The following is a 13,668-nucleotide window of genomic DNA, read 5'->3' on the forward strand; positions in this document are numbered from 1 at the left end:
AGGGATTCACTTAAGGCCTGACTAATTTTCTTACAGTTCCCAACGTAGACAGCTTTATAGCTTCAGTCTTCAGTTGGTTCCAGGTCCATTTTGCTATTTTTTCCAATTGTGGAATCTTTTCACTCATGTTTTCCCTCTCAAATGATCATTATATCACCCCTACCTCAAATTCAAGAGCCTTCTGTCGCTACTAGGATGACAGGCATGTGTTATTGTACCCGGCTTTCCTTCTCTCTCTCTCCTTTTTTTTTGAGACAGTGTTTCTCTGTGTAGCTTTGGAGCCTTTTCTGGAACTCACTCTGTAGCCCAGGCCGGCCTCGAACTCATGAAGATCCACCTGGCTCTGCCTCCCCAGTGCTGGGATTAAAGGCGTGCGCCACTGCCGCCGCCGCCACCACCCAGCCTTTCCTTCTTTTGAGTCAATAGATAAATGGTCTTTCTGCTATTGATTTTCATAAGCCCTTTTTGTTACTTGATTGATGTTGTGCAATTTACTGAGTTTCCTGAGCTATCTGCTGCTGACAGTCTGAGCCTGGAACATGTGTCAATTCAAATTCAGCCAGAGTGCAGAAAGGTGTAAGATGAAAGGAGAAGACATCTAATTGGATGAGGTGAACAGACTCTGCTGGAAAAGGTTGGATTTTACTAAGTGCATTATGGGAGGCCTTGAGTGATATTTGCTTTATTTTTGACAGCTGATTTATGGTCATATTAGTTGCACCCATACCTTGGTCATAACTGACAGGTTTCTAGTTGGACTTAAGGCCTGCTCAGCAAGAGGGAAATCATGCCTGATACTGGAAACCTAGCCAACTATCTGGGGCTAGTGAAGTCATGGATCACTTTACTAAACCAGCATAATCCCTAATTACATCCTAAATATTTATCCTTATACCCACAGATATGTGTAGTTTTCACCCTTCATCAAGGAAACCTCTTTCCAACAGATGGAGGTCATTACAGAAAACCCGCAACTGATCAAAATGCAGAGTTGTAGAGTCCAGTCCCAACTGATATATCTACAACACAACTCCTGCACTTAAGGTTCAGGGATCATTGTGGAAGAGGGGAAGGAAAGAGTGGAAGAACTGGAAGAACAGGAAGTTTGCTTTAAGATGGTGTCTCCTAGAAATGTCAGAGAAGCTAGATCCATGAAGTCTAACCAACATGGCTGCCTAACTGTGACATGAACAAGGACAACATCAGCAGACATGCTAATGTGTAAGGGAAAAAGCCCACAAGGCCTCAGTCCTAAACAAAGAAATACAGGCAACTGTGGAATTCTGAGAGCTGGAGAAACAATCTTCCTGAGGAAAGAGCACAGCAATTGGCTATCCCATACCAAATGGTCGGCCTTGAAAACATATACATCCAAGTATGTATGTTGTGTATATATACACAACAGACTGAAAAGGTTGTATTCATACATCTCGGAATTACATATGTAACAACAAAGAAAAAGGCCATGAATTTGAAACAGAAAGAGTGTGTGTATTGTATCATGAGAGGGTTGGAGAGGGGAAGGGGGAAATGATTTAATTATACTCTAAAAAAAAACATAATAAAAAATGGTCAGTAGGCAAGGATGAAAGTGAAAGTGTAGGAGCACTGGCCACAAAGACAGTTTTGGTAGCTCTGGGTATCTGCCTAAAAACACAGTAGCACTTGAAATGGTGGGGTTACTTTTTATTTTTTGAGACAGGGTTCTCTGTGTAATAGCTCTGGCTGCCCTGTAACTTGCTTTGTAGACCTAGACCAGGCTGGCCTCAAACTCAGAGATCCACCTGCCTCTGCCTCTGTCCCTTGACTGCTGGAACTAAAGGTGTGCGCCACCACGCCCAGTTAAATGGTAGAATTAATACAAGAGGTAATAGGCAAGGGTGACCAGGTTTCTCCTTAGTAAATGAACAGATGGACAAGAATTGTACGGGAGAGTGGGAAGGAAAGTCCTTATCCGTCCCAGCACATGATTGCAGGTGATTCCTAGAGGATCGCTAAGTAATGGCGGTTAGTTTTTCAGTGATTGGAGAGGCAAGCAGGAAAGAAGTTCTTTCTGGGTGGTCTCCAGAGATGAACAAAAACGTTCCACAGCAATGGCTAGAGATGAAGATGAAGGTCTCCCTCTCCCCGCCATCTCCCTCTCTAGATTTTGGTAAGGATTAGTAAATTTTTTGAGGCTTAAGTGAAGCACTGAGCAAACTCAACCGCAAGACAAGGGCGCATTTACTCAGTGGAGTGTTGCTTGTCTGCTTTCCAGGGCATTTGAGTCACCTCTTGTCCAGAGGTGATGGCTCGGCCCTCACGCCTAGGCTCTGTCCTTGCTTGGCGGCGGTGGCGTTCGGCTTAGTAGCTGCAGGTTTCGTCCACCACTTTAACTCGTCCCATAGATCCTCCGGTAGAATTCGGTCCACTAGTCCACCGCCTTCCAATTCTACCGCAGCTCCCGAGCCTCCGCGCAATACTGCCGCGTTGGCTCCGCCCGTGGGCGGAGCCATTGTGTAGCGCTCTGGGCGCTTGCGCATCCCGCTCTGACCCGCCGAGCACTGGTCCTTCCGGGGGCGCGAGTGCCAGTTCGTGAGCGTGCGCGTTCTCGCTGTCGCCGGTGCTGCTTCCGCCGTCCTCTGCCGCTGCTACCACTGTCGCCGCCCCGGATCCTCAGGCCGAGCTGTAGGACGGCCGGCTGCCCAGCAGCGCCGCGGTACGGAGAGCGGAGCCGCGGAACCGGTGGACAGGCGGGCGGGCCGACAGGTGAGCTCACTGCCGGATGGCCCTCAAATTAGGTGGAGCCGCGGGAGCCGGTTGAAGGGGAGGGGAGCGGGGCGAGGGTGCCGCAGAACGAGGTAAAGGCTGCCCACAGCCGGAAATGGCGGCCGGCCTTCAGTCGGGCTGGGCTCTGGGCACCGCTAGGCCCCGCTCGACCTTGCGCATGGTGGGGAGGCGCGGGGACGAGGCTTTCCGGGCCAACCCGGGTCCGCACGCGCGGCCGCCTCCGCGGCACCCGGGACGCAGAAACTCTGGTGTAGGGAGGCGGGCAGTGAAGGCTCCGAGGCTTGTTCACAGCCTGGGGCGCGGAAAATTGTCTTATAGTTGTAAATTCCAAAAGCATTTACCTGTAAATAAACATTTTATATGCTTCAGAACGATATTTTAAGAGGCGCTTTTGTATACTGCTGTTAGGGAGAGTTATTAGGGACTCATCCGTTTAGGCTCCAACTTGTGTTATGTGGCTGGATTAAAAACTTGTTTTTCCTTGTGCTTAGGAGATGATTTCTCCGAATTCTTTAAGTGCGTCTTCGGAAAAAGAATGCAAAAGTAGCTTCGTTTTCAGATTGGACTTAGGGAAAATTGGGTCGCCGTTTGTTGGACATACAGCTGATCATCCTTTTAGGCACCATAACTGAATTGCTAGTGATTTGTCTGTTTAAAAAAACCAAAGCACTATTTGATATCAGGAAGACTATATTGACCTGTCTATTGTCATGGTTACCTAAAGGCAATACTCTAATGGTTGTAAGATAATTTTGTTCATTTATTTGCTTTTTTAAAGAAAAGAGCGATCTGTTGGGTGACATTAAAAGCCAGGACTTAAGTGCTTCTGGACAGTTTCTAACCTAATATGTTAGGACCCTCTTACCTGTATCAGTGTTTTCTTTACTCTTTGTTTGTTTGTTTGTATGTTTCTCGTTTTTTGAGACAGGGTTTCTCTGTGTAGCCTTGGCTGTCCTGGAACTCACTCTGTAGACCAAGCTGGCCTTGAACTCACAGAGATCTGCCTGCCTCTGCCTCCTGCTAGCACTAAAGGCATGTGTCACCACTGCCTGGCCTTTATCAGTGTGTTCATACTTAGGTTGGCCTTGTCTGTGTGGACCCCAAGTGTGGAGTCATGTGAGCTCTGAATGCAGACCCTTTTGGGAAGAGATGGCCCCATCAGTCCTTGGAAAGTTTAAGCTCCCTGCTTCACACTCTCCTTGCCCTAGAAGCCTCCTTGCTAGTCTATGAACAAATTTAACTGCTCAGTCCTAGATTCTTTCTTGAACATTCACTTATTCCTGTTCTGTGAGACATTCTTAGATTCTACTACTTATAATTTCAGCTCTCTACTTCCCATTTTTCTTCTTTCCTTGCTTAATTTTCACACAGCACTTGACTCTTGCTTAATGTGTTAACGTATTTAACATTTTTTCTAGGTAAGGTTTTGTTTTGTTAGAATAGTCACATGGTATGTGCCCAGTAAAGTATTGAATGAATGCAAATAGACTTAGTAGCAGCTGGGCTATGGCCTTTCTCACTAGGAAGTAAGTCAGTGAGAACTGAACACTTCAGAGGCACTGGGTTCCTGGGAGGTAGACAGTGAACCTTGTATTCTTAAGAACAGACCCACCGACTTTGCCCTGCCCATTGACAGAAGTACAGTCATTTAATTTAGAAAGGTATTAATTAGGACTTCTCTGTAAATCTCTTTGCAACTTTTGATCAGTGATTATTTGAAAGTTAAAAGCTTTTTAAAAGTCACTGGTTAAAAAGTTAAAAAGCGCTTAGAAATTTTGTCTTTGGTTACTTGTCTCTTGGGACTTGAGGTAACAGTGAGATGAAGTCATCTGATTTCTTTTGAAGAAGTGTTTTGTTTTTGTAAACAGGATCTTGTTATATAGCTCAAGCTAACCTGCAACTTGTGATCCTCCTGCTACAGCCTGGCAAAGGGCTTGAATCATAGGCATTCACCACCATACCTTGCATAAGAGTGAGCTGCTCCTGATGCCCTCAGCTGGAAGCTAATTATTACTTGGGGTGCTATGACAACCCAGGAGACTTCTTTGTGACTGAAGGACTCCGGAGTCCTTTCTAAGGCCTTTGCCTCCTGCCCATCTAAGCTTAGACTATCTAGATTTTCCTGTATTCTTGAGAACAGTTCTGTTAGTGTGTGGTTCAGTGTTGGATGCATGCTGCACAGTTCTACCCACTTTTACCCAGGAGCATTTTGGAGAGCGTGATGCTTCTGGATACAGTTGTAGACCCACCCTGGCAACCTGCTATGCTCAAGATGTAACTTAATAAATCAGACTTGAAACTTCAATTGGACTTAATTCTCTAAGCCAGATTCTTCTGTTTGTTGACCAACCATAGCTTACAGTATCCCATCTTCTGCCAGAGTTGTGTCTTTAGAGCCCAGGTGCATGATGCTCACGGGTGTTTGTTGAATAAATAACTAAAATGCAGTGAAACTGGGGCTTGTGATAAGGTGGGATTTTAGGAGTTAGCTTCTGAAAGCGCAGAGTGAGGTAAGCATGAAGTGTGGTATTTGAAGCCTGTAATACTGTGGGCAAACTATCAGCAAATGAACACAGTATTTTTCTTGTAAGGAAACAAACTCATTAGATTTTAGGGATCTGATCAGGAGCTTTTTGTATGGAAATGATGCATAAACATCAGTCCTAGATGTGAGAACTCTGGTGTTCCTGTGATGGCTCCTGGAAGTTATTAAGCATTTAAAATTGTAGCACTCAGGGCTGAGGGTGCAGATCAGAGGAGAGTGGTTGTCAAGCATATGCCAAGGCCCTGGATTTGAGCTCTACACCTCAAAGAAAAAGTAAAAAGTTGCATTCTTATAATGAGGCTTATTATTCTTCTACTATAGAATCTTCGTGATTCATTCAAGGCCAATGGCCTTTTGTCAGGCAAACTTCCTACTCTTTGCTGTCCTTCCTCCCTCTTCTGTGCATCAGCAGAACGTGCTAGATTATCCTTCTTGAAAGAGGACAAGGCTAGAGCTCACACCACTAGGGTTCCTTCTGCTTCTGAGACTCTGTCCTCTATAAAATGAGGGAGATGGTTCTCACCTCACCTGCCAACTGTTGAAGCAAAGGAAGGATAAGAAGGATATTTTCCTGATGGCTTCCTAAATAGAGGTGACAAAAATTCTAAAAATGGTGATAGCCTTATTTTGTGAAAATACCTATCCCTAAAACATCCTTAATCAAGGAGCCTGAGCTGCTGTGCCAGGCCTACCTCAGATGAAGGCAACCCTGACAAGGATTAGCAGCTAGTCTGTTAACTGGCAACTAAACAGGAAGATTTAAGGATTAGATTACCCAACAACCTTCTGACACTTTGTATTAACTTTGAGTATATTAATTAATGAAAAGTGTGTGTTAAATTTGGTATGTGGGTTGTGTAGGTATGTGATTTTGGTACACATACACTTGAATGTGTGTACCCTCCTGTGTGCAAAGTACAGAGACCAGAACAGAATATTGGGTGTCTTTTTCTGTGGATATTATATATTACCTTGAGTCAGGGCCTTCCAATGACCCAGAAACTCCCTCAGTTGTCTGGCTAGTGAGTTTATAGTATCTTCTTGATTCTGCTCCCAGTGCTGGGGTTACAGGTACAAAAAACTATGCCAGACTTTTAAAGTGGATCCTGGGATTCAAATATGACTTCATGCTTGCAGAGCCCATTCCAAGCCCCAGTATAAGTTCTTACAAATAATTGCTTCAGATTTTTTGAGTTCCACATTGATATTTTATATCAGAATTACAGATTATAGAAATGAAATTATCTCATTCTTTAAATAAAGAAATAGAGTGAGGCCAGGTTTGAGAGAGATCACTGAAAATTCTTCCATGATCAGTTTCCTCTCTATTGTTCTGTATGCAGTTTTATTTCATTCCAGAATTACTGTACATTTTTTTACAAATGACATTTAGTTTGTGGCAGAGAATTTTGTCATTTATTTCTAGACCTTTTTGTTTTTGTTTTTCCAGACAGGGTTTCTCTGTGTAGTTTTGGTGCCTGTTGTGGCTCTTGCTCTGTAGACCAGGCTGACCTCGAACTCACAGAGATCCTCCTGGATCTGCCACCCGAGTGCTGGGATTAAGGGTGTGTGCCACCACCGTCTGACAACTTTTTTTTTTTTTTTTTTTTTTTTAATTTTGGTGGTTGGGGAGGTTTTTTGAGACAGGGTTTCTCTGTGTAGGCCTGCCTCTGCCTCCCGAGTGTTAGAATTACAGGTGTGTATCTCACCTCTCTATCCTTGGCTATTTTTAGACATTTTAAACCCAAGTAATATTCTTAGATTTTTTGATGTATTATGAATGATCAATGAATGTTCCTTGAATCTGTGTAAGTGAATGTTACTCATTATCATGAGTTGTTGGTGACTTTATTGCCAGTTTAGTTGCTAAACATTAAACTTGCACACACACCCCCCCCCCCATGGTGTTAGAGGATGAAATATGTAGAGTTCTTTTATGTGTTCTAAGGAATGCTTGCCTATTAGCTATACGGTTACAGTCCTGGTGAGTCAGAGGATTGGAATGAGGATTTGCTGGGTGATGGTTATCAGGTGTGTCCCATTCAGGCTAACTTGGGAAAGAAGTATGGCCATCTTAGAAATCTGCCTTAGATGGTTGCTCTTTTCATCGAGTAGAGTTGAATGTGATCCAGTGAAGAACAGAATCAGGTATTTCATGGTAATGTTGATATGAGTCAACCTTAAGGGACAGGTTCTAAGTCAAAGGCCTAGAGGTCTAAGAAGGCGTGCTCCTCATGTGACTGATCCTCTTCTGAGTGAAGGTGAGGTGGAGGGTGGCCTGAGTTCTGTAGAGGAGAAGGTGCTGTTGCCTACCTTTATTTTCTCTTATTATAGGAAGGAATTAGCAGGCCTGTTGAGTTTCTCTGTTAAATAGGAGTGCATATTATTGTAGTTTTTCTTAGACAAATTTTGTTAGAATTTAAACATTTTTCACATACTACCAAGTTTTACTCTCTCCTGATATTTGTGTCTTTTCTCCTTTATGTTTGTAGTGCCTTGTATAACTCTTTTTTGCCTTTTGTCCAACCCAATAAGCACCCTTGAGATTTGTTTAGGTATGCCTCATAAGGGAAATAAATTTTCTTAAAACCTTTTAGCTACTCTTACAGCTTTGCCCTCCCTGCATGGGAAAGCTTTTGTAGAACCAGAAGACATGTGCTGAAGGTGGCATGGATTCCTAGCAGGTGTCAGAAATTTATCATCTGTGGTCTTTATTGTATTAGAGTTGTGAGTTTGACAAGCCAAGTGTTTTATACAAACCATTTTAGTAATTTTATGGAAATTCTTATCCTATCCATTGGTATGTTTTTATTTTTATTTATTTTTTTAATTAAATCATCCTAAGCGTGGTGTGGTAGTGCATGCTTTTACTCCCAGCACTTGGGAGGCAGAGGCAGGCGAATCTCTGTGACTTTAAGGCTAGTCTGGTCTGATTTACAGAGTGAGTTCCAGGACAGCCAGAGCTACAAAAGAAATCCTGTCTCAAAAAACAAAACAAAACAAAAAACAAACAAACAAAAAAAAAAAGACAAAGAAACAAAATCACCCTGAATGAGTATTTTTGTCTGTAAATAGGATAATCCTTTTATCCTTCCTCAGACCTCTAAATTAGATTATTAGGTTATATGGCCAAACTAAGCAGCATTACCATTCTGTAGTCTAAGGATTTGGGAGGCTGAAGCACAAAGATTGTGAGTTCAAAACCAGCCTGGGCTGGATAGTGAGAAATCAGTTATATAGTAGAGGACATTTATTGTGTAAATCACAGTTGCAAAGGTGAAATTGGCCTCAAAGGTGGTATATTAGGATCATCTCACTTTCTCTTGATTTGTCTTATGTTATGTGTTAGTTTTGCTTCCAAACTGGTAGCAAGAGATTAGTCACATTTTCAGCATCCCATCAAGACAGAGTAACCTCTTAGGTGAAAAGAGGTTACTATCTCTTTCTCAGAAGCTCCAAGCTGATGCTCCTCTTTCCACAAAGAACATTAAAATCATGGCTAACACAAAGGCAGCTATGTCACTGGAAAGGCTACCCTACCGGGGTGATAACTAAGAAGCTGAATCCATGGAGCTCCCTGCATGACTTGTAGACAGCTCCCTACTGTTATGTTTTCAAAGTAAAAAACATGCAATCCTTTCCATGAATGTCCTTAAAAGTGAAATAACATGTTATAGTTCGACAGAGTACTATGGTATATACAACCATCTTTAGATGTCAAAGCTTATTAAAATGGCACAATTAAAATCTGATATTGGTTCGTTACACTAATGATACAATGAATAAGAAAATGTGGTTATTTCCTTCTCTGAGGGAGTTGAAGATTAGATAGTTGTAGTTACAGTTTTCCTTGTTAAGAAATTCAAAAAAGGGGCCGGGCGGTGGTGGCGCACGCCTTTAATCCCAGCACTCGGGAGGCAGAGCCAGGCGGATCTCTGTGAGTTCGAGGCCAGCCTGGGCTACCAAGTGAGTTCCAGGAGAGGCGCAAAGCTACACAGAGAAACCCTGTCTCGAAAAACCAAAAAAAAAAAAGAAATTCAAAAAAGAAACTCACTAAGGAGATATAAAATTTGTAAGTTTGAAAGACATCATAAGATAGTTTTCTGTTGGTAATACAAGTTAGGATAGAAAGTGAATTAGTCCGGGCGGGTGGTGGCTCACGCCTTTAATCCCAGCACTCTGGGAGGCAGAGGGAGGTGGATCTCTGTGAGTTCGAGGCCAGCCTGGGCTACAGAGTGAGTTCCAGGACAGGCTCCAAAGCTACACAGAGGAAACCCTGTCTCAAAAAACCAAAAAAAAAAAAAAAAAAAAGAAAGTGAATTAGGTATATTTTGGACTCACCAAAATAGAATAGATAATGGAATATTTTCTCTGAATTTGTCAAATGCAAATGGATTAGACATTGTTGATGTTTTTATTGCTTGTATATGTTATTGTACTTATTGTATATAGTTTTTCTTATATTAGTTACAACTTTTTTTTTTTTTTTTTTAAAGATTTATTTATTTATTATGTATACAGCATGTATGACCAGAAGAGGGCGCCAGATCTCATTAGGTGGCTGTGAGCCACCATGTGGTTGCTGGGAATTGAACTCAGGACCTCTGTAAGAGCAGTCAGTGCTCTTAACCTCTGAGCCATCTCTCCAGCCCTAGTTACAACTTTTATTTTTTTTTTTTTTTTTGGTTTTTCGGGACAGGGTTTCTCTGTGTAGCTTTGCGCCTTTTCCTAGAACTCACTTGGTAGCCCAGGCTGGCCTCGAACTCACAGAGATCCGCCTGGCTCTGCCTCCCGAGTGCTGGGATTAAAGGCGTGCGCCACCACCGCCCGGCTTATTTTTTATTTTTATTAGACAGAAAAGGGGAAATGTGGTGATATTTTATTTGTATGTTAATAAATAAGTTTGCCTAGACATCAGAGGAAATAGCAAGCCATTAACACAAAAGTCAGGCAGTGATAGCACACGCCCTTAATCAGATCACTTGGCAGGCAGGGTCTCTGTGTATTCAAGGTCATACTAGGGAACAGAGCCAAGCGTGTTGACAGGCGCCTTTAATCCCAATACCAACCATAGAGACCTTGAGGTCTATACAGACAGGCAATGACAAGGAAGCGAGGCATCTGTGCTAAGAGCCAATGAGAGGGCAGAAAAGCAAGGCAATAAAGGTGCAGGTTAGACAGGAAGTAGCTCACAGTTTTGGAAGCTACAGAGCTGGTGAGGTAAAGTGGTTGGTGGCTCTCACTATTTTCCTGATCCTAAGGCTTTCACTCCTATATTTGTCTCTGTGTTCTTTATTTAATAAGACCACTTAGAAATTCGTCTGCAGTTCCCTCTTGAATTTGTGGCCTCTTTTTCTTTAATTGTTGTTACACACATATATAAAAAATATAGGGCTTGAGAGATGGCTCAGAGGTTAAGAGCACTGGCTGTTCTTCCAGAGGTCTTGAGTTCAATTCCCAGCACCCACATGGTGGCTCACAACCATCTGTAATGAGATCTGGCTCCCTCTTCTGGCCTGCAGGGATACATGCAAACAACACTGCATATATAATAAATAAATAAATAAATAAATAAATAAATAAATAAATAAATAAATAAATAAATAAATCTTTAAGAAACAAAACAAAATATATAGGTTGTGTGTGTGTGTGTGTGTGTGTGTGTGTGTGTGTGTGTGTGTGTATATATATATATATATATCAGTCTGTTTAGTGTTACTTGTATGTATGTGATTTCAGGCCTGACCACATAGTATTGGATAACCAGTTAAGGCAGCTCATCCCAGGGGAAGATTATTTCTCCCTGTCTCAACATTCCTTAGTTGCCTGTAGTTTTTTGTCTAGAGATGGAGCCCCATGAGATCTCCTTCTTCTATGTTAGCATGTCTATTAGTGTTGTATTTGTTAAGGCAGCCATATTGTTGAGGTATCATGGGTGAAGAAGGTTACCTGTCCTTTCTAAGAGATACACTCACACAACAGATTTCTGATTCTCTGTCTCTTGCAATCTTTCTGCTCCCTTTTCCAAGATGTTCTCTGTGTGTTAGGTTCAGGAGTTGTGTTGTAGGTTTATCAGCTGGTCTGGATACCCCATGATCAGTTATTTGTTCTTTGCAATTTTGACCAGTTGTGGATTTTTGTTGTTGTTTGGTTTTGTTTTTATTTTCAGTTAGTCTTCTCTAATGGTCTTTGTCTGGTACAAAGAGAGTTTAATATCATTTTTTTAAACGGGGTCTGTTATAGCCCAGACTGGCCTTGTATTCTTAGTCTTGCTGCCTCTACCATCCATTGCTGGGATTACAAGTGTTACCACCATGCCCTATATAATAGCTCTTTTTAATAAGAAGTATCTTTTTAAGATGTTCTAAGGGTCCACCTGGGAAATTCTAAAGTTAGTTGAAGAGCAATAAAAAGACTTAATTTAAAATTTGATTTTGAAGTTGGATGTGTGGCACATGCCTACAACCCCAACATGCAAAAGGCTGCAATGGAAGAATTGAATGTTTGAGACCAGCTTGGGCTATATAGCAAGGCCTAGATAGAATCATTTTGAGAAGTTAAAAAACCCAAGAATTTATTAACATTAATCAAAGCAGATCGAAAGTCACTGTGAATAGTCATTATTCATTTAAAGACATCATTAAAGACTAAAAAAAAAAGCACCTCATGGTAAAATCTTTTTAGATTTGATTTTATGTTTATCAGTGTTTTTGCCTGTGTGCATGTATGTGTGCTGTGTGTCTCGGAAAAGGGTGTTGGATCTCCTTGAACTGGAATCATTGATGGTTGTGAGCCACTATGTGGGTAGTTGAAACTGAACCATGGTTCTCTGTAAGAGCAGTACAAGCTGTTAACCTCTGAGCTGACTCTTCAGTCCTGAATCCACATGTTTTTAATAACAGTACTGAATTTTATGGAAAACTCAAACAATTCTCTTCTAGTCTTAGCAATTAGCATATCTTTTTAAAATTTATCTTCTACAAATCTCCTACAACTTTGCCATTCATATGGTGGTTTTATTGTATTCATTTTCCCTTTTCAATTTAAAATTACCAGCCATTGTATTTTGGGGCAAAATTATTTTTTCTTTAAATAAATTTTATTTTTTTTTGGTAACGGTGTTTTGCCCGTACCACATGCATGCTTTGTGCCTTCAGAGGCCAGAAGGAGGGCATCACATTCTCTGGAACTGTAGTTATCAGCACTTGTGAGCTGCCTTGTGAGTGCTGGAAATAGAGCTTGTGTCTTACAAGTGCTTTTTACTGATGAGCCATCTTCTCCCTAGCCCCCAAATTACCTTTTCTTTAAACAGTACATTCTTGTACCCTCTTGCTTTTCATTACCAAAAGTGTATTTTACTTTCCTTTTATATTTGAATGTGGAATTTCCCTCATCATTTCTCTGATTATTGTTGCATCTATTAGAAATCTTACCCTTTTATCCCTTAAGGAACTTAGTTTCCAGTAAACACAAAGAAGGCAGCAGTTATAAATGGCCTGACATATCATCAGTCTGTAGTTTGTCAAATCTATGAATCCCAACTGGAAGCAGGTGTTTTCTTCTAGTAAAATCTGTCAGTGTGGCACAGAGCATAACATATTTGCTAGTTGTCCTAGCTATCTTTAGTCTCTGTGCAGTAAAAAACTGGAGGCAAATATTTATCTTTGTTTGTTTGTTTGGCTATGCCTGAGAATTTGTTGTTTGTGTTGGTTTCCCTCGGTTTCAACTTTATCCACCCATCTCCATGCTGGGAAACTTAGACTCAGTCTTTGTATTGCGGGGAGGGGTTGGTTAGACAGGCTCTCACTATATAGCCAAGTTAGCCTAGAATTCTTGATCATCCTGCCTCATTCTCCCAAGTATTAGGATTACAGGTATGGTCCCCAAGCCCAGCAATGGAGGAATCCCTTTTTAAAGGCATATACCTGAGGGCTCTAGTTGTGTACTATTTAATATCTGATGCAATTCAGTAAAAAAATGACTTAAATTAACTTAATGAGCTCGACACAAATTTGTGTTGCTTCATTCAAAGAGGAAACTTACCCATGACTCCACTTGCTTTTGGACAGTCATGGACACAGTGATCTTGGTAGGTACCTTTACTTGGCTAGTCAGTGCTGGGACAGAGAGGAGTGGGGTGCTGTTAGAGGAATGTCCACTTGGGAAATTTACTTGAAACCCTACTCCTGACACTAAACCATTAAAACAAAACCATAGACAAACTAGTTTGAATTGACTTTTTTTTTTTTTTTTTTTTTTGGTTTTTCGAGACAGGGTTTCTCTGTAGCTTTGGAGCCTGTCCTGAACTAGCTCTGTAGACCAGGCTAGCCTCGAATTCACAGAGATCCACCTGG

General features: G+C 41.7%; 1 protein-coding gene across 2 annotated transcripts in view; it reads left to right on the forward strand.

Moving 5' to 3' along the window:
- Nucleotides 1-2,564: 2,564 nt before the first annotated feature.
- The window catches only part of Dnajc5 (DnaJ heat shock protein family (Hsp40) member C5), a 33,629-nt gene continuing 22,525 nt past the window's right edge, over nt 2,565-13,668 (forward strand). Inside the window, exon 1 of one of the 2 annotated variants that reach the window (XR_008215481.1) lies at nt 2,565-2,748. The gene's annotated coding sequence lies outside the window, so the exon portion shown is untranslated. The remainder of the gene's footprint in view (nt 2,749-13,668) is intronic. The other variant, XM_052726684.1, reaches the window with a different exon arrangement.

Source organism: Peromyscus californicus, unplaced genomic scaffold, assembly GCF_007827085.1.
Source record: "Peromyscus californicus insignis strain IS unplaced genomic scaffold, ASM782708v3 Scaffold_7__1_contigs__length_154581171, whole genome shotgun sequence".
Classification (NCBI taxonomy): Eukaryota; Metazoa; Chordata; class Mammalia; order Rodentia; family Cricetidae; genus Peromyscus; species Peromyscus californicus.